This window comes from Plecotus auritus, assembly GCF_963455305.1.
Source record: "Plecotus auritus genome assembly, chromosome: 3".
In the NCBI taxonomy this organism is placed as follows: Eukaryota; Metazoa; Chordata; class Mammalia; order Chiroptera; family Vespertilionidae; genus Plecotus; species Plecotus auritus.
The window spans coordinates 126,401,132-126,426,462 of NC_137772.1; the positions used below are offsets into that span (position 1 = coordinate 126,401,132).

At 44.0% G+C, this 25,331-nt stretch overlaps 1 pseudogene across 1 annotated transcript; it reads right to left on the bottom strand.

Annotated features, from left to right (window-relative positions):
- Positions 1-8,635: 8,635 nt before the first annotated feature.
- LOC308244008 (thiosulfate sulfurtransferase/rhodanese-like domain-containing protein 2) lies at positions 8,636-10,767 on the bottom strand (annotated as a pseudogene). The gene is made up of 2 exons: positions 10,551-10,767; positions 8,636-10,026 (listed from the first exon to the last, which is right to left on the bottom strand). The product of its transcript is annotated as a thiosulfate sulfurtransferase/rhodanese-like domain-containing protein 2 (transcript).
- Positions 10,768-25,331: the final 14,564 nt, after the last annotated feature.

Here is a 25,331-nt window from a genome sequence, read left to right on the forward strand (position 1 = left end):
CCATTTGTTTATTTTCTGTTTGGCTTCCATTGCCCTAGGGGCAGTATCACTGAAAAAGTTCTTTTGGCATATGTCTGAGATTTTGCTGCCTGTGGATTCCTCTAATATTTTTATGGTTTCCCGTCTTATATTTAAGTCCTGTACCCATTTTGAGTTTATTTTTGTGTATGGTGTAAGTTGGTGATCTAGTTTCATTTTTTTGCATGTATCTGTCCAATTTTCCCAACACCATTTATTAAACAGACTGTCTTGACTCCATTGTATGCTCATGCCTCCTTTGTCAAATATTAAATGCGCATATTGGTTTGGGTCGATATCTGGGTTCTCTATTCTGTTCCATTGATCTATATGTCTGTTCTTGTGCCAGTACCAGGCTGTTTTGAGGACAGTGGCTTTGTAATACAGCTTGAAGTCTGGTATTGAGATCCCTCCTACTTTATTCTTCTTTCTCAGGATTGCTGTGGCTATTCGGGGTCTTTTTTTATTCCAGATGAATTTTTGGAGAGTTCTTTCTAGGTCTGTGAAATACGCCGTTGGTATTTTAATGGGGAGTGCATTGAATCTATAGAATGCTTTGGGTAGTATGGACATTTTAATGATGTTGATTCTACCAATCCATGAACATGGTATGTTCTTCCATCTGTTTACATCTTCCTCTATCTCTTTTTTCAGTGTCCTGTAGTTTTCCGCATATAGGTCTTTTACATCCTTGGTTAGGTTTATTCCTAAGTATCTTAATTTTTTTGGTGCGATGGAAAATGGGATTGCTTTTTTAGTCTCTCTTTCTGTAAGTTCATTGTTGGTGTATAGAAATGCCATAGATTTCTTGGTGTTAATTTTGTATCCTGCTACATTGCCGAATTCATTTATTAAGTCTGTTAGTTTTTTGATGGAGTCTTTTGGGTTTTTTATGTACAATATCATGTCATCTGCAAATAAGGACAGCTTTACTTCTTCTTTTCCAATTTGGATGCCTTTTATTTCTTCTTCTTGTCTAATTGCAGTGGCTAATACTTCCAGTACTATGTCAAACAGGAGTGGTGAGAGTGGGCATCCCTGTCTTGTTCCTGTTCTTAGGGGAAATGGTTTTAGTTTTTGCCCATTGAGTATGATGTTAGCTGTGGGTTTATCATATATAGCTTTTATTATGTTGAGGTATGATCCTTCTATTCCCACCTTGTTGAGAGTTTTTATCAAGAAAGGGTGTTGGATTTTGTCAAATGCTTTTTCTGCATCAATTGATATGACTATGTGATTTTTATCTCTCAATTTGTTTATGTGATGTATCACATTTATTGATTTGCGGATATTGAACCATCCTTGCATTCCTGGAATAAATCCTACTTGGTCATGGTGTATGATCTTTCTGATGTACTGCTGGATCCTATTTGCTAGAATTTTATTGAGGATTTTGGCATCTACATTCATGAGGGATATTGGCCTGTAATTCTCCTTCATTGTGTTGTCTTTATCTGGTTTTGGTATTAGGGTGATGCTGGCTTCATAGAAGGAGCTTGGAAGTGTTCCTTCCTCTTGAATTTTTTGGAATAGTCTGAGGAGGATAGGTTTTAGTTCTTCCTTGAATGTTTGGTAGAACTCTCCTGTGAAGCCGTCTGGCCCCGGGCTTTTGTTTGCTGGAAGCTCTTTGATGACTGCTTCAATTTCTTCCATAGTTACTGGCATGTTGAGCTGTTTAGATTCTTCCTGACTGAGTTTTGGAAGGTTATATTTTTCTAGGAATATGTCCATTTCCTCCAGGTTGTCCAGTTTGTTGGAATAGAGTTGTTCGTAGTATTTTTTAACAATCCTTTGTATTTCGGCGGGATCTGTTGTTATTTCACCTCTTTCATTTCTGATCTTGTTTATTTGGGTCCTCTCTCTTTGCTTCTTGGTGAGCCTGGCTAGAGGTTCATCAATCTTGTTTATCCTTTCAAAGAACCAGCTCTTGGTTTTGTTGATCTTTTGTATTGTTTCTTTGGTCTCTATGTCGTTTATCTGTGCTCTGATCTTTATTATTTCCTTCCTTCTGCTTACACTGGGCTTTTCTTGTTGCTCTTTTTCTAACTCTTTGAGTTGTTGGGTTAGGTAATTTATTACCCCTGTTTCTTGTTTTTTGCAGTAGGCTTGTAGAGCTATGAACTTCCCTCTCAGGACTGCTTTCGCTGTGTCCCATAGATTTTGGATTGTAGTGTTTTCATTGTCATTTGTTGTCATGATGTTTTTTATTTCTTCTTTGATCTCTCTGGTAACCCAGTCATGGTTTAATAGCATGCTGTTTAGTCTCCATGTGTTTGATTTCTTTGGGTTGTTTTTATTGTAGTTGATTTCCAGTTTTATGCCACTGTGGTCTGAGAAGATGCTTGATATGATTTCTATCTTCTTGAATTTGAAGAGACTTTGCCTATATCCCAACATATGGTCTATCTTTGAAAATGACCCATGTGCACTTGAGAAGAATGTATATTCTGTGGCTTTGGGGTGAAATGTTCTGAAGATGTCAATTAATTCCATCTGGTCTAGTGAGTCATTTAGGATTGATGTTTCTTTGCTGATGTTTTGTTTAGAGGATTTGTCCAGTGGTGATAGTGGGGTATTAAAGTCCCCTACTATGATTGTATTGCTGTCAATCTCTCCCTTGATATCCTCCAGGAGTTTTTTTATGTATTTGGGTGCTCCTGTATTGGGTGCATATATGTTTACCAGAGTTATTTCTTCTTGTTGGATTGCTCCCTTTAGTATTATGAAATGGCCTTCCTTATCTCTTGTTATGTCCTTCAGTTTGAGATCTAATTTGTCAGAAATAAGTATTGCTACCCCAGCTTTTTTTTCAGTTCCATTTGCCTGGAAAACCTTTTTCCATCCCTTCACCCTCAGTCTGTGTGCATCTTTTTTTCTGAGGTGGGTTTCTTGTAGACAGCAGATATATGGGTCGTGTTTTCTTATCCAATCCGTTACCCTATGTCTTTTGATTGGGGCATTTAATCCATTTACATTTAAAGTTATTATTGATAGGTACTTATTTGTCGCCATTCCTATTCTTTACCCTTGTGTTACTTCTTCGCTTCCTGTTTCTTTCTTTCTTTCTTTTTTTTTTTTTTTTTTTTTTACAGCAGACCCTTTAGCATTTCTTGCATTGCTGGTTTGGTGGTAATAAATTCCCTTAGTCCTTTTTTGTCTGTGAAGCTCCTGATTTCACCTTCAATTTTGATTGACAGCCTTGCTGGGTACAGTATTCTTGGATTCAGACCCTTCCTTTGCATGACTTTGTATATTTCATTCCATTCCCTTCTGGCCTGATGAGTTTCTGTTGAGAAATCAGTTGCTAGTCTGATGGGGGTTCCTTTGTATGTAACTTTCTGTCTCTCTCTTGCTGCTTTTAAGATTCTTACTTTGTCGTTGGTGTTTGCCAATTTAATTATAATGTGCCTTGGTGTCGGTCTTTTGGGGTTCATTTTGCTTGGGACTCTGTGAGCTTCTTGGATTTGTGTGTGTTTTTTCTTCCCTATATCTGGGAAATTTTCTGTCATTATTTCTTCAAAGAGGTTTTCTATTCCTTGCTCAGCTTCCTTTCCTTCTGGAACCCCTATTATGCGGATGTTGTTTTGTTTCGTGTTGTCCCAAAGTTCCCTTAGACTCTCCTCCTGCCTTTTAATTTTTTTTTCTAGAAGTTGCTTTTCTTGGGTATTTTTTTCCATCTTGTCTTCTAGCTCACTGATGCGGTCCTCTGCTTCTTCTAGTCTACTCTTGATGCTTTCTATTGAGTTCTTTACAGCAGCGATGTCATTTTTCATTTCTTCTTGGTTCTTCTTCATTTCCTCTTGGTTCTTGCTCATATTGTTGAATTTGTCTTCCATTCTTTTCAGCCACCTTATGACCATTTCTCTGAATTCTTTTTCTGGAAGGTTGCTTGCCTCCATTTCGTTTACTTCCTTTTCTGGTGATGCCTGCTTTTCTTTCATATGCGGGCTGCTTCTTTGTCTCCCCATGGTCTCTCTTCTCTGGGTGTCTGGTTATGTAGTTCTCTCTCTCCTGGGTTGATTTAAAGGCACAAAATACAGCACTACCAGGTACAACTCACAAGGCACTGAACAGGAATGTATTCACGATATTAATAACCTCCAATAAAGGTGACCACCAGAGAAAGGCAAATTAGGTGACAGGAGAGAAAGAAGAAGAGGAAAAAGGAAAGAAAGAAAGAAAAAAAAAAGAAAAAAGGAGTGTGAAAATGAAATTGGGAAAAGGGAAAGTAAAGAGAAAAAAAAAAGTAAGAGAGACAAGAAAGTGACTAAGAGAGAAAGGGGAACAGACTATATATATTGGGGATAAAACTCCAATAGAACAATCACTAATCTCAGCAAATGCCAGCAACAAGTGCCTGGGGATTAGTACAAACTACCACACCAACTAATATGGAGTGAGGCAAGGGAAAGCTGAAGCACAAAACAAACCAAAAAATAAACAAAAGAAGAATAAGCAAAACAATCTCACAAAAAAGCATAAAAATTGGATATAATCTACATTCAAGCAAACAACAACAAAAGGACAGAGAGAAGGACAAGTTTATGGATAGCTCAGACAGCGAAGGGAGAGGTGTATGTGGACTTGGAGCAGAGGATTGGAGATTAGATATGTAAGTAGGGTGAAATTTTAACAAGGGGTAAACAGAAAGAATAGGGAAAATCTAAAGCAGTAAAAGGGTAATATAAACAGGACACTGAAAAGGGGGAGGTTAGGAAGAGAGTGATGGCCTAAAGGTAGGGTTGAGATAGAGTAAAACGATGCTAAAGGAAAGATAAAAATAGAATGTAGAGCCCTAATCCCAAAATAAAATGAAGAGAAAATAAAATGACACTTTAAAAAAAAAAAAAAAAGATAAAATAGCAGTAGTAATAATACGGATTGAAAATAAAAATGTAATCATTAAAAAGGTAAAATCAAGTGATGAAAAAAGAAAAAAAAAGTTTCTTGATTAAAAGATGCAAAAAATGAAAATAAAAAAAAATAAAAAAAATAAAAAAATAAAAGGTAAAAATAAAATGTGAAGTAGTGAAGGTCATTCACTTCCTCTGTTTTTCTGTTTGGCACGCCTGTTTCTCAGTCCAGACAGTATTGCAGTTCCCTGCGATCCACTGCTCTTCGGTGTTGTAAGCCAGTCCTGATTTTAAGCAGGCGGTGTGTCTTAATTTCTCGTATTCCTTTATTTTTGATTACACAAGAGTCGATTTGTGATTCAGCCCCTGGGTGGCAGTGTTTCTGGATTAACTTCTGGGTCTATCTATGGCCTCTCTAGGCAGTGTTAGAGCCTTCTTTCCCTGTGGCACTCGTCACCGGCCTGTGGGAGTGGGCTGCCTCAGAGCTGACTCTCTGATGGTCACTCCCCGCTCCGATCCCCAGGTTCCAGAAAAACAACCTTCCCCTGCAGTCTCCCAGGGTGTCCCCAACTGGGTGATCCTATGTATTGGGCTTAGTAATCAGAAGCAAGAATTTCAAGAGGAAAAAGCCCAGTTGTGCGTACTTCGGGACTCCGCGTAAGCCCAGGCACCCAGGGAACGCAGGGGCTGCGCGTAAGTCTGGACTGCCTGAAATTCTTAGGGTGTCCCTGCACTTCAGATCAAAATGGGTTGCTTTTTAGAGTGCCCTTCTCTTAGCAGCTCTGAGGACCCCTTTCCACAATCACAGATCACGCCAGCCCCTACAGCCACGGATTTTTCTAGGTACAGACTTCCCTGGTCCTCCAGCTCCCGCAAAACGCGCGTTCCTCTCTCCCGCCGGGACCAGAGACCTCACCTTATCCCAGGCGAAATCTGACCTTTCCGTAGTGGAGTGTAGAGCTCCTCTGAACCCGTGTGCTTGCGCGAGTTGGGGAGCGTTGTTCTGGGGCTCGCAGCTGTTCCTGGGGTGCCGCCGTTGTGGATTCTCAGGCTTCAGATAAGCTCCACTTTCCGGATCAAGATGGCGCAGACTCCGCGTCCAACCCCGCAGCTCCGGGAGGGGACCCAGCCACAGTTGGTGCTGCCAGGTCAGGGGAACCCCGTTCAGCAGTCCCCCACCTCCTTCTGGAATTCAGCTGTCTCCCAACCAGCCAACAAACACTCCTTGTACGACCCTCAGCTGTTCTTTCTTTCTGCTCCGGGACAAGGCTCGGAACACGTCTGTCTATTCCGCCGCCATTCCAGAGTTTTCCCCCCATTCTATATTTAAAACATTTTTTTCATATATTTACATCTGTGGGACCATCACTGCAATCAAGAGAATAAATGTGTCTATACCATCAAAAGTTCCACTGTGCCCCTTCTTAGTCTCTCCTGCTACTCTCCATCTCTCTCTGTCCCATTGGTCTGCTTTGTGTGACTATAAGATAGTGTCCATTTTATAGAATTTTAAATAAATGGAATCATACAGTATTTACACTTTTGTATCTGGCTTCTTTCATTCAGCATAATTATTTTACAACTCATCCATGCTATTTCATGAATCAAAAGTTTATTCCCTTTAAGTCCATGAAAAAGTATGGAAATATTATAATTTATTTTTCCATTCATATGTTGATGGGCATTTGGGTTGTTTCCAGTTTGGAGCTATTACAAATAGAGCTACTACAGATATTCATATACAGGTCTTTGTATGGCCATCTACTTTCATTTATTTTGGGTAAAAACCTAAAAGCAGAATTGTTGAATCATATTATAGGTTTATGTTTAACTTTTTAAGAGACTTCCAAACTGTTTTCCAAATCAGAGTTCCAGTTGCTCCATATCTTTGCCACACTTGGGATGGTCAGCCTTTTCACTGTTAGCCATTCTAACAGATGTGTGGTGGTAATGGTGGCTTTAAACTGCTTTTCCCATAATGACAAATGCCGTTGAGCATTTTTCCTGGGTTTATTGGCCATCCCATCTGCATAACTTTTGCCTATTTAAAAATAAATTTGTGCCCTGGCTGGTTTGGCTCAGTGGATAGAGCGTCGGCCTGCGAACTGAAGGGTCCCAGGTTTGATTCCGGTCGGGGGCACATGACTGGGTTGTGGGCTCAATCCCCAGTGGGGGACTTGTGGAGGCAGCTGATCCATGATTCTCTCACATTGTGGATGTTTCTGTCTCTCTCTCCCTCTTCCTTCCTCTCTGAAATCAATAAAAATATATTAAAAAAAAATAAGTAAATAAATTTGTTTTGCCTTAGCTGGTTTGGCTCAGTGGATAGAGCGTCAGCCTGCAGACTGAAAGGTCCTAGGTTCAATTCTGGCACATGCCTGGGTTGCAGGCTCGATCCCCAGTAGGGGGCGTGCAGGAGGCTGCCAATCAATGAGGCTTTCTCATCATTGATGTTTCTATCTCTCTCTCTCCCTCTCCTTTTCTCTCTGAAATCAATAAAAATATATTAAAAAATAATTTTGTTTTCTTATTCTTTAATTTTGAGAGGTTTTGAAAAATATGTGGTATTTGCAACATCATAGATGGACTTTGAGGGTTTTATACTTTAAGTGAAATAAGTAAATACTGTATGACCTCACCTATATGTGGAATCCTAAACAAAACAAAATGAAACAATAATCAGGAAAAGAGATCATATGTGTGGTTACCAGAGTCAGGGGTGGGTGTTGGGGAAGTTGGATGAAGGTGGACAAAAGGTACAAATAGCCAGTTTTAAAAATAATCAAAAGTATATATTTTCTTACATTCAATGTTATTTTGTATTAGTTTCAAGTGTACAGCATAGTGGTTAGACAATCATATACTTTACAAAGTGTTCCCTCAATATTTTCAGTACGCACTTGCCACCATGCGTAATTTTGACAATATTATTGACTATATTCCAGTGCTGAATTTTACATCCCCATGACTGTTCTATAACTATCAATTTGTACTTTTCAATCCCTTCAACTTTTTTACACAGTCCCCAATTCCCACCCCTCTAACAAGCATCAGTCTTTTCTATGAATCTATGAGCCTGTATCTCTTTAGTTTGTTTGTTTATTTTATTCTTTAGATCCCACATATAAGTGAGACATATGATGTTTGCCTTTGACTGACTTACTAGTATTTCAATGAGCATAGTACCCACTAGATCCATCCATGCTGTCCTAAGTTATAAGATTTAATTTTTTTTTTTTTTTTTTTTTTTGGCTATTCCAATGAAGCTTTATTTACAAAAGCAGAAAATGGGCCAAATGCCGTAGTTTACAGATCCTGGTCTAGTGCACTCAGGCTAACAGAGACGAGGTGAGGGTTGGTGTGGATGGCAAGGGACTAATAGGACTTGTTCCAAGGAGTCTACTTCCAGGGTCACAGCTTTCACACTTTTGCCATCAGGACAGACAGGTAGGATGACAAGAAAAATGATTGCTACAAGCCCTGACATCTGGCACAGAAAAGGAATGACCTGGTCGCCAGGCTCAAGGCTCTATTCCTCAGCTGCTATGGGATCCCACACAGCTTACCTTTTCCTGTGCTCTAGCATCTTCTGAGTCAGAATGTCTCAGGTAAGTGATCAGCACCAACTCCCTCTTTTCTCCTCTTATGAAGAATAAGTGGCCCATAGGTGACCAGTTTGCCACGGTGTCATTGGCCAGCACCCAAGTTCCCCATTTCTCTGTTGCTGCAGCCTGGATATTCCCAAATACATGGCTACCTCGAACCTAGCTTTGTGAAGCCTCAGGGAAGTGCTGCCGGTGCTGCTCACACAAGCAGGGTCCATCCTCAGCAACATCAGGTCTTGGCTCTGGGCTCAGAGCGGGTAGCGCCTGCTGTGAAAGTTCACTGGGTATGCGTGGCCGTTGGGCTGTACAGTCACATTCCTCTTTAAAGCTGTTCTGGGTAGGGCTTGAAGCTGGCCTGCTCCCTTTGTCTTGACATGTGATACAACAGGCTGTGAGTCCGTGTCCTTGACAGGCGGGGCAGGTCAAGACGAGCTGGCGGCACGGGGGAGTGGAGCAGAGTTTATACTGGTCCCATGGGGCTCCACAGTATGAACATTCTGACACTATGTCACTGTTGTAGGACAAGGCATAACGCTCATCGAAAACAAACCATTTCCCTTTGTAAAAACCATCAGGAAACTCTTCCAGGTACTTGTGATGCCACCCTTGAGCTGGAACACTTCCTTGCACACTCCCTTGGCTTTGAGGTAAGCAGAACCCTGCTCACAACGGATGCCCCCAGTGCAATACTTCAGTACCCTTTTCTCTGAAAAGTTCTAGATTTTTGTCAACGTAGCTAGGGAAGTAACTGAATTTCCTGATGTCTGGGGCTAAGCAGCCCTGGAAGCATCCTATTTGCTTTCATAGAAGTTTCTGCAGTCCAGGAGGATAGTATCACTTTGTTCTTGATTTGCCTGAGACAAAAACTTTTCTACTTCTTTATGTAATTCACCTGGGGATAAATGGATTCCAGGCTTTTTATAGGAGATCTTATTGGGACTGATCCCCATAGGTACAATTTCTTCCAATACACCAACACGCAACTCTGGAAAACAGCAAGCTTCTCCTTTGCTGGTGTTAAAATCATCCTCACACAGATAATCCTTAAACAATGGGCAGGAAAGCATGACTTCCACATAGAGTCTGGTGGCCAATTTGCTTCCACCAACTGTCCTGTTGATTCCTTCTGTAGCAATTCTCACCTTGCCTGTGAGGTGCAGGTGCCGACACAGAGCTGTCTGCCAGGCACATATCCAGTGGGGATCCTCCCGGTCACGATAATAGTAATAAAGTAACACCTCTCCTTCATCACTGCCCTCGCCACTTATCAGCTCATCAGGGCTAAAGCAACTAATGTCAGGGAGCCAAGCAGACACTTCATGGTTCCTTTTGCCGGCAGACTTAAGGCTCTTTGAGGTGCTCGATGTCAAGGCGAGCTGCTTTAAAACAGAAGCAGTCTGGTGCCAAATCTCATCAGCGTGCTGTGTTGCCACGTGTCTATGGATGCTAGTGGGGCCCGTGAATAATTGCTGACAGCATTTCCACCATATTTCTTTGCATTTATAAGATGGTGCTGGAACTTCTTTGGTTTTGACAAAAAGGGAAAATGCCTGCAATTACATTTCAAATTGTCACTGTGAAATAACCTTAGGTTTGAGGCTAATGGAAGCCTCAGAGAAATTTCTTCTATTATCTTTCCACATCGGTTTCCAGTTTCTATTATTCGGTAGAAGAACGTGAAGAGTAACAGTTTTATTACTAAGCTTTATATCAGCTGGATCAGATCAGGAGTCTCAGATAGCAGCTGCCCTACTGCCTGCCTGTTCTCCCTATGACTTGGTCTGCTGGGTTTCTTCCCATAACCCAGGGTGGCGGAAGGAATCCAGCCCATCTGTCTAGGATCTGTACCTCACCACACGTGTTCCAGAGCCACACCTTGCCTACGAGTCTCCTTTGCCTGGCACAGAATTAAGATCACGGGTAATGGTGCTGAGGAGACCTTACTTCGAGCATGGCAACAGCCTACTGTCTCACTATCCCTCCTCTCCCTGGAGGACAACCTTGATGAGCTACTTCCAGATCTACGGGCATTAACTATACACACATGATCCTGAAACATCAACAGCAATTTTACCTTTTTCTTTGCAAATGAATATTTCTTCTTTGTATTGACATCTAGCTCTGCTTTAAGACTGCTACTGGGATTGATAATACTTGTGTCTTTCAAGTCCAAGTCTGAAAATCTTAAAAGACAGGCCTCCAGGTCATTTCCTTGGTCTGGTAAAGTCGAAGAAGGCATCTGGTTTGGTTGTAGCAGTGGGGCAGATTCCTTTCAGTTAACTATTTCCTGCCTGTCCTGATCCTTTCTTAGATCTTTCTTCCCATTCTTTTTTTTTTTTTTTTTTTATGACCAAGTAATAATCCATTGTATATACCTACTACCACTTTTTAAAAAATGTTTTTATTGATTTCAGAGTGAGGAAGGGAGAGGGAGAGAGAGAAACATCAACGATGAGAGAGAATCATTGATTGGCTGCTTCCTATACTCCCCCAACTGGGGACTGAGCCCACAGCTGGGCATGTGCCCTGACCAGGAATGGAACCATGACCTCCTTGTTCATAGGTTGATGTTCAACCACAGAGCCACGCCGGCCAGGCCAATTTTATTTCTTAATGTAGCTCCCACTCCACTTTTTACCACACTAAAAATTACTTAATTTGAACAAGATCCCTGGGTGATTTGTACACACACTGAAGTTCGGGAAGCCCTGGCTTGAGTGACTTTAGCTGCATGTTCTTTTTCTTGTATCTGAGCACATACTGATACAATTGACGTGACCTCACTTCGATCTACAGACTGAGGTTTATGAATATTTTATGAATATTTGGCTTATGTGGTTTTTTGACCATGCAATGCCCCCTTCTCTCTTTCTTGTTCCTTCAGAAAGTCTGGTCTCCCTCCCCTCCTCTCACATTTTCACATGGCTAACATACCTACATCTAGACTCAGCTAAGGCATTGCTCCCACCAGAAAGACCACCTGACTCCCTCCAGATTGAATCGGGGTACTTCTGATATCTGTTACTGGATCATGTTTTATTTGCATCTTTACTAAGTTGACTCTTCAGCTAGAACCCGAGCGCCTTGAGGAAAACCTATTTTTATGCTTTGTGCCCTTCACTGCTATCCACTGTCTGGCACGTACTAACAGCTGAATGCATGCGGCTAAGGCCGAATGAATGGTGCTCTGCCAACCTGCATCGAGGGCTCTGGGCAGCTGAGGCACTAGTGGGGCAGGACGCCAGGGGTGGGATTAGAGAATTCTGAGGTCTGTTGGCGCAGCAGCTGTCTCTCCCTCCCATCCCACCCCCTCGCCCTCTAGAGACCACACACACATATCAGAAGCAGCTGCGTGTGTGGGGGAGCTACCTCTCCCTCCTCTTCTCTCCTCTCTCTTCCCCAGGAACAAATGTCACAAAGCAACAGACAGCTTAGGTGAAGAGAAGGCCTCGCAATAAGAGCTCCTGGAGCTGAGAGTCCCCCTGCCCTTGCCCTGCACTGGAGTGGGTCTGTGAACCGCACCCAGCAGCTCAGTCAGGCTTCATTTTAGAAGCCGAGTAGAGTGGGAATAAAACTTAACAGGGATGGGGCCATGATGGAACACTACTAGTTAGACTATGAGAACCTAAGTGTGTTTATGGCACTTTCTAATTAAGAAATGATTAAGCCCGGCTGCTGTGGGTCAGTGGTTGAGCATCAACCTATGAACCAGGAGGTCATAGTTCGATTCCTGGTCAGGGCACATGCCCAGGTTGTGGGCTCGACCCCCATCAGGAGGCATGCAAGAGGCAGACCATTAGTGATTCTCTCTCATCATTGATGTTTCTCTCTCCCTCTCCTTTCCTCTCTGATATAAATAAAAACATATTTAAAAATTATTAAAAATGTGTTATTTTTCCCTCGCTAGAATGCAATGCCATCTGTTTCTGTGCACCAAGGTTTTCAGCAAAAGCAGCCTGGCTTTATTCTGGGATAAGTGTGGGGCTCCCAGGGATGGACCTGGGAGCCAGCTGTCCAGGCTGGAGCCCCGGGACTCTCTTGGGAAGGCAGAGGAGAGGAGATCGTGCTGTTGATTTCCCGGCGGGCTGAGGCACAGTGCCTTCCCTCATTAGCGGGAGCTCTCCAGCTGTACCCGGCGGGCTCACATGTTAAGGTGTGCTTGGGAAATCAGCACCGGAGCTGAGATGCTCCCTCCAGCTGGTGCACGATGTGCAGATGTGCTAAGGGCTTGGTCTGACTTCAAGCAGAGGGAAGCACAGAGGACTCAGGATGAGGAAGCAGAAGTGTCTGCTCCCAGAGGGACCCCAAGGACCATTCCTTTGGGGGCAGTGGAAATGGCAAAGCCACAGTGAGCTCATTTACTTTGCAAATGTTTACCGAGCAAGCCCCTGGGACCAGGAGCCAAGGCCTGTGGTGGGCTCTTGGGATTCAGATCTGGAGGACCTGTGCCTGCCCTCAAAGAGCTCCCCATCTGGCGGGAAGACAGACACATCCAATCAGGCGTGGCAGTGCTGATAGGCAGCCACAGGGTCTGAGGGGAACAAATCACTCTGACTAAGGGCTTGAAGAATGCCCTGGAGAAGGAATACCTGAGCTGTTTCTTGGAAGGACAAGCCTGGAGAGGAGGAAGCTGACATTCCTTCAGTGCTGATGGCGTCCCCGCAGCGCTGGCCGCATCACCCACATTTTGCCCCGTGACCTCCCCACAGATGGGGAACCAAGGCTCAGAGAGGCTCCCTGGCTGACCCCGGTCACATGGGAACCTCCAGAGCCTTATGCTGTGAATGCTGCCCATCAGTTGTGCCGGGGATGAAGGGAGGGGCTTTTCAGAGGTTGTAGTTTCTTTACTTCATGTTTTGACATCTGGAGCCAGGTTAGCTGATTCCTAGGGAAAGCAAAAGACTGGTCCAGGAACTGTCTTTCATCTACAAAACAACCAGTCCAGAGCCTTCACTCCACCTCCTCCGTGGAGCTCTCACACCCAGGGCCACTATCCACAGGGCAGGTACCAGACAACTAGAAACAGTTCCTATGCCCAGGAGCCTACGGAAGTGACTCAAACCAGCCAATCCTAAGCCTGTTTGCCCTGCCTCACCTGCTCCTTCCCACAGAAACCGCATTAAAGGCTCTTGCCCACATTTTCCTCTTGCCCAGCGTGCCTCCCGAATGGCCTGCATGTGGCCTTGCATGGCATGGCCTGTCCCCTCCTCTTGGGAACTGGGAGTAACAAAGTATCTTGTCAATGGCAGTTGTCTCCTGATCTGTTTATGATTTACCTGAATAATAATAAAACCTATATTTAAAACAGGCAGAGAGAGTCGCTGGTGCAACTGGACCAACAGAAACAAATCATGTACATTTCATGAGCTGTTTGCAGGTCTGGAGCCTAGAGGTATGGGGGCCTGGGAGGTGGCCGGGCTGATAAGCCATTCTTGCACCCAAAGGTGCTAAGGGTGCTGTTGAGAATGGGGACAGACTTGTGCTATATCACAATCCCTCCCTCAGAAGCCAGGAGAATGGTCAGAAGAAAGAGAGATATGGGGATGCTTGGTAGCAATCCTGGCGTGACAAGAGGAGACATAGCTGAGGCTGTATTGGTGGGATGGAGTGAAGGACAGACCTGAGAGCCATGGAGGAGACACATGATCCACGTTTGGTGACTGGTGTGATGAGGAGCTGCAGAGAACGGGAGGACCTGGGTTTTGGCGGGTAAATGCATTGGTGGTGGCTCCTTACCAAGCTAGGAAGTGCTGACTTCCTATCCTAACCACCTCAGAGCATCCTTGGATTCAGCCCAGGGAAGGGGATTAAAGTTACTAGTATAGCTTTATAGTTTTTTAAATAAAAATGTTAAATTTATTTATCTTCTGTAATTGTTTTTTGTTCAACATTTCTCACTAAACTTTGACAGGAAACCTAACTGAAGGAGTCTGATGTGTCTCCGCACACAGCTCCCGTGACTGCCACTAGCCATGCTCCCTTCATATGTTATACTGAGGAACTCGAAGATGCCTTGTTCACCATCCCTTAAAAATGACCACCAGCCACGTTAAAGGACCTGGGGCGCTTCTGTTAGTAGTGGGGCGACTACAATGAAGCAGAGAGTTCCTATTTGAAATCCGAGATCCTTTGGGCAGGCATCCAATATTCTGGAATTGCAAACATCCCAAGGTCAGACAGGCCAAAAATGACTGACGAAGAAGAGACAAGATCTGTGTGCTGGTTAAGGGCGAGGGATCCACGATGGCCTTAGCCCCCTCGTCTTCATTTCGCACATGGTTCTCTCCTCTTCTCTTCTCCTGACGAGTCCTCCTCATCTGTCAGATCGTAACTTAATGTCGCTTCTTCAGAAAAGCCACCTTCTGTGGCTTCTGTAACAAAGTACCAAGACTGGGGGGCTGAAGCAGCAGAAATGTATTCCCTCAAGTTCTGGAGGCCAGAAGCCTGAGATCAAGGTGCCGGCAGGATTGGTGCCTTCTGAGAGCTGAGAGGGAGAATCCGGGATGGTTCTCTCTCCTTGGGTTGGAGATGACCTTGTTCATATTCACATAGCTTCTCCCCATGTGTGTCTCCGTGTCCAAACTTCCCTCTTTTTTAAGCACACCAGTCATGTAGGATTAGGGCCCCACCCTAATGACCTCATCTTAACATCAGTGACCCTATTTCCAAATTTCAGTTCCATTCGGAGGCACTGAGGTTAGGGCTTCAACATACCCATTTTTTGGGGGGGGTGGGGGGTGTGGAACACGACACAATTCAGCCCATAGAATTCAGGTTCCCAATTGTAACCTGTCATCAAACTCTGCTCTTCGTCCAAGTGGTCAGTATAGTGTGCGACAATGCAGGCACTTGGCTGGTTGATATTTGTCTTGCACTAGACCACAAGCTCCATCAATGGGGAGATGTCTGCGTATTGATTGCTGCATCCCCAGTGCTTATCACAGTGCCTGGTGCACAGCCAGTACGCAAAAAGTGTTTGTTGAACTGGTAAATGAATGAACTGATGAATAAATAATGATTATATCTAAAAGCTAATGTAAGACCTAAAAGACAAGTAGTTCAATCAACCAAGACACAGTTGCTTATTCCACAGCTGTTATTGTTGTTTACTGCACAGCTAGTAAAGCCTGTTTCTGAAAATTTTCTAACAATGTGTAGAAATGCTTATGATTTGTCATTGAATGACATAGGAGGATAGAACTATGTAGGCAATATTATTTGAAAAATGAGATAGAGCCCAGCATTGAACCTCACAATAACTGAAAATCCTGGTATAAACTTTGATTAAATTTGTAATTTTAGACATTGAATTTATTTAACTCTTCTGATTCATTCACTTAGTTCCTTCATATCAAGGCTAAGCAATTATTAGCACCTTTAAAAATTAGGATCCTATTAACTATTATATATTCTTTGAGCCATAAAAAATGGGGATATGAGGAAATAAATAGGGCTTGTCTGTATTTCTTTGGGGAAACATAATCTTATTTTTAGTTACTCATTCTGTCATTAATAAAACCGTGTCTGGTCACATGTAAAAATGATGGCTTTAAATTTATTTGGCATATTTTTCTTTAAAATTAAAAAAACGTTTTTTTCCTGATTGCAGAACTAGTACCAGTACATGCTCATTATAAAAAAATTAAATATCAAAGTAAAATAAACACTTACAGTATCTTATAATTGTGCTTCAACGCAATATCCACTTATTATGTTTTGGTAATATTCTCCAAATTACTCTAAGTATACACTTGTATATATACACACATTAACACATACAAGCATTGTGCTGAAATGAACCCACACTACATGACGATCTATGAATTGTTTGCCATTTTAAAACATTTTTTTGGCCATTGATTCATGTCAGTTTTCATGTACCTCTCTGGTTCTTTTTATCCCAGGTGGGTCTCAGACTCTGAGACAGCAATTTAGGGTCTGAGAAAAGTACCCCAAATACAGGAAGATGACTGGTCATCCTCCCAAGGACATAGAAGCCAGGATCCAGATGCCCAGATTGGTTTATACTCTGCTGCTCATTGCTTTTATTGGCCATGAACACCAATTTCACTTCCCACATGTGCTGGGTGAATCCTATGTGGAGTCCTTTGTGGGTAGAAGTACTTATGTGAGTAGCAGAAAAAGAGAACCAAGGCTGCTCTGTGCTTCCTGATATTAAAAATCCCACCACATTGGAGAATTCTCTAAAGCTTCCCAAGGTTAGTAGACCTATTTCACCATCATTCAGAGCTTGACTAAGTATGTGAAACTGAATCATGTGGGGAAGAATACAGATTAAATATCTTTTAAGTGATGGTATGGGGTGTGGGCTATGTGTGTATATGTGTTTGTATCTGTGTGTCTGTGTGTTTTACTAACAATTTAGTAAATTTCAGTCTCCACATTTTGTTTTAAACCCATAGTCTTCACATGGCCTCAGAATTTCTGAATGATTTATAGACATTGGTTTTTCTATTTGGTGAGTAAAAAAAATTACATCTTTAAGTATATTAATACATCTGAAACATTAGAAGTGTATTTTGGGTACATTTACACAATGGAATTCTACACAGCAATAAAAAATAAAGGGCTCTTACCATTTGCAATAGCATGGATGGACCTGGAGAGTATCATGCTAAGTGAAATAAGCTGGTCAGAGAAAGATAAGTATCACATGATATTACTCAGATGTGGAATCTAATGAGCCAAATACACTGATGAACAAAAACAGACCTAGAGACATGGACGCATGAACAGACTGTTGAACCTCAGAGGGAAGACAGGGGAGGGTGGATAGGAAGAGCTCAACCAATGAACTTGTATGCATATATGCATAACCCGTGGACACAGACAATGGGGTGGTGAGGGCCTGGGATGGGACAGGAGCAGCCTGGAAGAGGTTAATGGGGAAATGAGAGGGACCCATGTAATACTTTCAACAATAAAGATTAAAGAAAAGAATTATATTTTGAAGTATCGGATGAAAAATTGAGGTTACTGTAGAATCTATGCTTTCCTCCCTCAAATTTAGAATAATATGAAGTCATTTTTAAAAATGATTTCATTGTTTAGTATTATAGAATATTATACAAGACTAGTGGTCTGGTGCATGAAATTTGTGCCACGGGCGGGGTGGTGTTCCTCAGCCCGGCCTGCACCCTCTCCAATCTGGGGCCCCTCGGGGGATGTCCGCAATCTGGGACCACTGGCTCCTAACCGCTCACCTGCCTGCCTGTCTGATCACCCCTAACCACTCTGCCTGCCAGCCTGATCAACCCCAACTGCCCCCCCCCCCTTATGGCCTGCTTGCCCCCAACTGCCCCCCTCTGCTGGCCTGGTCACCCCCAACTGCCCTCCCCCACCGGCCTGATAGCCCCTAACTGCCTCTGCCTCAGCCCCGCCACCATGGCTTTGTCTGGAAGGACGTCTGGAAGGTCTCCAGAAGGTCTCCAGGTCTAATTAGCATATTACTCTTTTATTAGTATAGATTAGTATAGACTAGAGGCCCAGTGCATGAAATACGTGCATGGGGGTGGTTCCTCAGCCCGGCCTGCAATGACACCAGAACCCGCCCACCCTACCTCCCTCCACGGGCCGGGGCATGCAGGACGCTGTGGCTTGTCACCGGGGTGACGCCACCAGTGTCCAGCACCCCGGCCACTATGGGTGCCGCCATCTTTGTGATGGAGTGATGGTTACTTTGCATAATACCCTTTTATTAGATAGGATAGAGGCCTGTGGGGGGTGGCTGGTCTACCCTGAAGGGGGTCCCAGATCAGGGTGGGGGATCCCCTTGGGGGATGGGGCCAGCCTGGGTGAGGGGCTGAGGGCCATTTGGGGCAGTTTGCAGGCCGGTCAAGCCCCAGGCTTTGTCCTGAAGGACATCTGGAAGGTATCCCGGTCTAATTAGCATATTACTCTTTTATTAGTATAGATAATCTATTGGTTAGCTCATAGGTAGGACAATTTGTTCATTAATTTAACAGATCAACTCTATTCACCTTCTTTCAAGGTATAGTACAGTATTTAACAGCCCACAGTGACAAGAAAGGGGCTCTGAGGAGTGTTATTCCTGCTCACGTCAATACATCACCCATGTTTATTGACTTTACCTTTGAAATGAAGCAAGGTACCAAACACGTCCTTTTATGTCAGAATCAGGAGATGTGTTTCCAAAACAATGATAACACTTTATTTCACAGAGATGAAGACTTCAGTAGAGCAAGTGATGAGGAAACACAAAGAAGGACCTTGAGCTTGACCCTGGCCTCTGAACTTCATTGGCACGTATGGTGGTGTTCTCCTTATCTCATGTCTGGGCAGCAGAGAGGAGGAAACTACCGGGGCATTTCCTGGGATCACTCCACAGTCAAGCTTATGCCCAGCCCTGGTGAGAGTTTTGAGTACTTTCCCAAACAGTCTGCCACCTGAGCCGGGGTCCTGAACACAATAGGAGCAGGCCTGACAAACGTAGCTCTGTCACATGGACTTAATTCACTTATAATTTTTAAAAATACATTTTTATTGATTTCAGAGCGGAAGGGAGAGGGAGAGAGAGATAGAAACATCAATGATGAGAGAGAAGCATTTGTCGGCTGCCTGCTGCATGTCCCACATTGGGGATCAACCCCACAACCTGGGCATGTGCCCTGACTGGGAATTGAACCATGACCTCCTGGTTCATAGATTGATGCTCAAACACTGAGCCATGCCAACCGGGCTATAATTTTTATGCTGTTTTTAGTGTTCTTTCTGAAAGAAGTTCAAGAAAAGAAAACAAATTGAGGCTGCTGCTAAACCCAGCTCAATCTACACTGCATGCATTGCTCTATGTATTTTTGTGTTAATCTTTTTTTCCCATGAGCAGGGATTCCTGGTGGGCACAAACCTGGGTGGTAGGCCTTCAGTAAATATTCCCTGATGAACAAATACAAAAATACATGAATGAACCCCTAGGTTGAGATGTGCCTGCTTGTGTGGTACTGAGGTCTTCCATGGCTGGCAGAGCCACTGGGCGTGGTGACCCTTAGACTGACGGCCAGTCCCTCAAGCCCTTATGGACTCAGTGCTTTCTCAAGGGCTGGACCTTGCATTGCTAGCCCCTATTTGGGCCAAGCAAATGTTTCTTATTTCTTTAAAGAGAGAATTCTCTTGTGTCTTTCTCATAGAAAAAAGAGAAAAACAAGGAAACAAGCTGTCCAGAGCAGAATAAAAATGGGGGAAGAGAAGTGGGGAGGGAGGAATACAGAATTTATTTAGTGCTTACTATGTGCAATGTATGGTACTAGGGTTTTCACACACATTGTTTAAATTTATTCCCTCTCCCCAGGAGACTCAGAGGGAGGTATTATGCTCATTCCAAATATAAAAAATACAAAAGCTGGAGAGAGTGAGTGTTTCAACCTAGGTCACACAGCTGTTATGTGGAAGAGCTGCGTTTTGAACGCCAGCTTGACTGCTCCAGTCTAGGTTGTTTAGTTGAGACAGGGCAGGTAAACACTGGGAAACTGGCGTAGGCTTCCTGAAGGTGTGGGCTAAGCATGAAAGACATATTACAGTTGTTAATTTGGAAAAGGCAATAACTCATTAAAGAATTTTTATAGCATTTTGTATTAATAGAAAAATTTGATATGTGACTTACTATATTCCCTGAAAGTGCTAAGTGCTTTACACATTTTACCTCTTCTAACACACACGACCCAGTGAGGCAGATGCAGCTACAATCCTCACTTTGCAAGTGGTGGAACTAAGGCTTAAGATACGATACAGACAAAATAATCTTGAAAAAGAACTAAGTTGGAGGACTCACACTTCCTGATTTTAAACTTATTAAAAAGCTACAACAATCAAAACAATGTGATACTGGCATAAAGACAGACATATTAGACCAGTGAAATGGAAGAAAGAGCCCAGAAATAAACTATTGCATATATGGTCAAATAATTTTCATCAAGGGTGCCAGGAGACATCCAATGGGGAAAAGACAGTCTTTTCAACAAAAGGTGGGGACAAACTGAACCCTTACCTAACACCTTATACAAAAGTGGACCAAGGACTTAAACATAAGAGCTAAAACTATAAAACTTTTAAAGGAAATATAGGACAAAAGTCTCACGACATTAGACTTGGCAATGATTTCTTGGCTCACAGGGGCCACTTGGATGTGATATCAAAGAAAGGCACAGGCAACAATGTAAAAAATATTCAAATTGAACTTTATGAAAATTAAAAACTGTTGTGCATCAAAAGACACTATCAATGAGTAATAGGCAACCCACAGAATGGGAGAAAACATTTGCAAGCCATATAGCTGATTAGGGATTAATATCCAGAATATATAGAGAACTAAAACTCAACAACAAAAAACAAACAAACAATGCAGTTCATAAGTGGGCAAAGAACTTGAGTAGATGTCTTCTTCAAAGAAGACATACAAATGGCTGTGAAGCACATTAAAAGATGTTCAGCATCACGAATTATTAGAAAAATCAGAATAAAAACTACAATGAGGTATCATCTCACACCTGTGAGGATGGCTATTATCAAAACAAACAAAAAATACAAACAACCCCCTTCCAGAAAATAACAAGTATGGGTGAACATGTGGAGAAATTGAACCCCTGTGCACTGTTGGTGGGACTGTATTACAGCCACTGCAGAAAACAATTTGGTAATTCCTCAAAAATTTAAATATAGAATTACCATAGATCCTAAAGGACAAATTCTGTATGATATCACTTATATGAGGTACCCAAAGTAGTCAAATTCATAAAGACAGGAAGTAGCATGGTGGTTGCCAGAGGGTGAGGTGGAGGGTAGACATGGGAGTTCATGTTTAATGATGCTATGGTTAATTTCAAGTGTCAACCTGACTGGGCCTTGGGGTGCTGGGGTATCTAATCAGAGCTCTAGGTACTTTTGAGATTATTCAAGGAGTGCTGAAGAGCTGCACCATCTCCATACCTTTGACCATGTGTTCAAACAAAGAACAACTAAGGGTATGAGAATCCTTTTGCTCCCCTAGGTTATTTTTATGAGCTGAACTAGAGTCTATTGGGACAGTACAGTGGGTGGAGACAGGGGCCCCTGAGGACATGATAGAAGTAACATCTTGGGATGAACGATGAAGGCCAGGTGAGCCACCAGCCAGGCAGCTGGGGCTGCCAAGAGAGGCGTGGTGTCACACACATGCAGCACCTGGTCTTCCTCCCACGTCTCAGGCGCTCCTTTCAGGGTCAATCCTGGCTCTGTTTCTGGCTGATCCACAGGAAGAGGCTCTGAGCACAGGGTCTTTGCCTGCTGGCTGGGAGTCTCAGATGGTTGGGCGCGTGCTTGTATGGGAGGACAAGACGGGACACATGCCTGCTGGAACCTGCGCATGTTTATCCCAATTCCTCAGCTCTGAATTCCTTCCTGCACGCCGAGGGGACAGAGTGTCCCGCAGGGCGAGGGCAGCACTTGGGTACAAAGCACGAGATGGCCACTTAAAGCAATCTGAAGTTTCTCTGATTCTAGACTTCCAGCAGTCCTGTGTGACCCCAAATCTTCCTGAGGGTCCCTGAGAGTCCAGCGGTGGCTCAGTCTCCCCAGGACTCAGCTTCAACACCCCACCCCAAACACCTCCTGTAGAATTAATAAGCGGGGATTACCCCCAGGGGTTCCTGGCCATCTTGTGTGGCCAGAAGGAGGAGCCTCCAGTTCAGAAATGTTAATTTACTCCCACCCCCATCCCTGTAATGGCGGTTTAAGAGCAAACAGGTGGAGGCAGGGTGGAGTAAAGCCAGGCTGTGGGATGTTGCTGGGGCTCGAGCAGGGGTTCCAACTGCTGGTGCCACAGGCCTGTGTGGCAGCCTGGGGACATCCATGGACCCGTTCTGGAGCAAAGCGTTTATGTGCATAAGATTAAATGCACAGGATTACCAAGGGAACTAATTGTATTCAAATGCAGTTATAAACATATTAAAAAAATAAATTTATGAAATAGTGATGCATGTGCTTCTTTATTAATGCATTAAGTACCACACTTTAACTATGGGCCTAAGAGCAACCACAGTTTGAAGAAATGCTGAGTGTGAATGATGTTTTGAGCTGTCTGCAACAATCATAATGCGACATGAAAATTCCTGGTTTCTATCAGTGACAGCAACCCAGCCATTGTTGTTACGACTGTGGTTCGTGTCTGTCGCTAGTTCCACTAATAATTTATGGGAAATAAGTTGCAGTTCAAGGTGAGTGAAAATGAAAATGTAATTTTTTTCTTTCATCCAAGTTCACGAACATCCTGACTCTGTCCACAGCCCTTGGGGCTCCACGGACCCTGGGTGATGAGTCCTTGACTGTGGGAGTGGCCCTTGGCAGCTGGATGGAGTTGGGGCAGGAGAGGGGGCAGGAGAGGGGGCCAGAATGGGTGCAGGAGAGGGGGCAGGAGAGGGGGCCAGAGTGGGTGCGGGAGAGGGGGCCGGAGTGGGGGCAGGAGAGGGGGCCGGAGTGGGTGCAGGAGAGGGGGCAGGAGAGGGCCTGGGATGGACCCGCTCACAGGGGCCGCAGAGGAGAAGGAGGCCTGGCCGACCTGCTTCAGGTTGGGTTATGTAACCCTGGATTCCTGCCGGCGGGGCCTTATGCAGCACTGACCCTGGTTTCTTTCCTCTCACAGTTAACTTCCTCATCTATCACAAAGAGGAACGACTTTGGAGGAAGGTGGAAACTAGACTGGAATTACGGTTCGAGGTCAGGGGGAGTAACTGGTAATTATTTATAGGAACCCCACCATGTGGAAGAACCTAGGTAGGGAGGAGGCTGCCTGGACTGGGGCGATGCCAGGTCAGGGCCCTTTTAAATGTTATTCTATGTATTTTTTTCACCTTGTCCACTCTGGCTCTGCCTGTATCACAAGGAAAGGAGTGGCCTCCTCTTGTTGTTGACCCCACAGATTATAAACTTGAGGGTGGGGCGACATTTCCCTAGAAATGCGGGTACACAGTGGTGGGATGGGTGCCAGGAAGCACTGGGAGGCGACAAGCCAGGCACCCGGGTTCCCACCCAGGCTCTGCTCAGTGACGGAACCATTGATGGGCACCTGCCTGCCTCAGGTTTCTCATCTTAAATGGTGCTAAGACCACCTGCCCCCCATCTTACTTGATGGTTGTGAAGATCAGGCCCGTAAGGAATGTACACGTGTTCTCTGATGTGTTTTTTATAGTCCCCAAAGTGACCGCCAGGAATCTATACAACAGGGCAAAAAAGTAAATAAGAAAATTGGAGTGACGGGAACATATGGGCAGGGAAATTGATAAAATATGTGGTTGGCCTAGATCCTGGAGGTGAAACATGGGTGTTCAGAGGGCGAGAGGTGCTGGGTGAAGTGTAAAGAGCTCAGGGTGGTCGGACAGGATTCAATGCTGACTCTCCGCTGGGGAAAGCAGGGGCCAAGGGGGCCAGGAGGACATGGGGTTCCAGCTTGGGCAGCAGGGAAGAGTGGGAGGGAAGCCCCTGGCTTGAGGGCAAGACCATGAGTCCATTTGGGGACATGCACAGTTTGAGGTGACCCTAATATTCCTTTGGAGACTCTTGCATGATTTAGGAACTTCACAGATAGGTCTGGGCTAGAGGTGAACATTGTAGAGCTAATAATAGCTGAAGTGATCTGGGAATGTGAGATCAGACAAGAGCCTAAAGCACATTAATGATTATACACGCCCCGAGCAGAGCTACGCACCCACAGTTAACTGCCTTTCCATCGTTTACTAAAATGTTTTCACCCCTTTTATGCCATTCTGTATTATGATTGCTTTTCAGATCTGTCTCCTGTCCTCTGTACTGTCATAGTTTTCTTTTGTTGGTTTGTTTTTGTGTTTACATATGTGGTGGCATCTGCTTGCACCTGGACCTGGGGAGTTCAATAGGCAGGCCACTTGGCTGCCTCCGCAAGGTTCCATGGATGTCACTAATGTCGTTTATGAGAAAGCCAGGAACACATAAAGGCATTTCCATTCAAAAAAACTTGAGAGGGGGAGGTCACAAAACAATGTCCCTGGGCATCTCTCCCAGGAGAGTGAATGCAGTGTAATTGTTTGTTTGCATGTCTGTGGCTCTAGCAATATTTGTGAGCTTCCTGATGGCAGGTAGTGTATCTAAAGCAACTATTTGTTCAACTTTTAACAACAAGAATCTTAGCAAGCCTTTATTGAGCACTTACTATATAGCAGACACTGTTCTAAGAGCACTTGAATCTAGAGATATGTATTATTATGAGATAGATATTTAGACATTATCATGCTCCCCATTTTATACACGAGGAGACTGGGGCACAGAGAGGTTGTAAACCATCCGAGGTCATTCAGCTAGTAGGTGGCTAAGCAGGGATCAAACCTAGCACCTGGAACATGGCAGGCACTCATGAGAGACAGGGTATGCCTCTCATGTTTACTGAATAAATAAATACCTCCCACCTCCCGAGCTCCCAGGCCAGGGCTTCCTTTATTGAAATCTCACCATGTAAGGCGTGGATCAAAGGTCACCTTCTCTGTGTGGCCACCTGCTGTTCTGTCCCCTGTGTGCCTGCCTGCAGCACTTTGGGTCTCAGCCAGGTTGCTTGCTCCATTTTACGTGGTAACTCAATGAGCCCTGCACACATCTTGCTTGAGAGGAAGGGTGGGGAGGAACATCTTTGCATTCCTCTTAGTGCTTTGGGCTAGTAGGTGCTTAATAAATGTTCATTGGCTTGGACTGGACTGAGGTTGTAATAGAAGGCAAACTGTTTACTGGGAGAAACTAAGAGCAGCTTGAACACAAAGATCATCGTAAATGGGGCCAAAGAGACAAGTGCCCTTGATATCTGAGCAGCAGCCGAGATCAG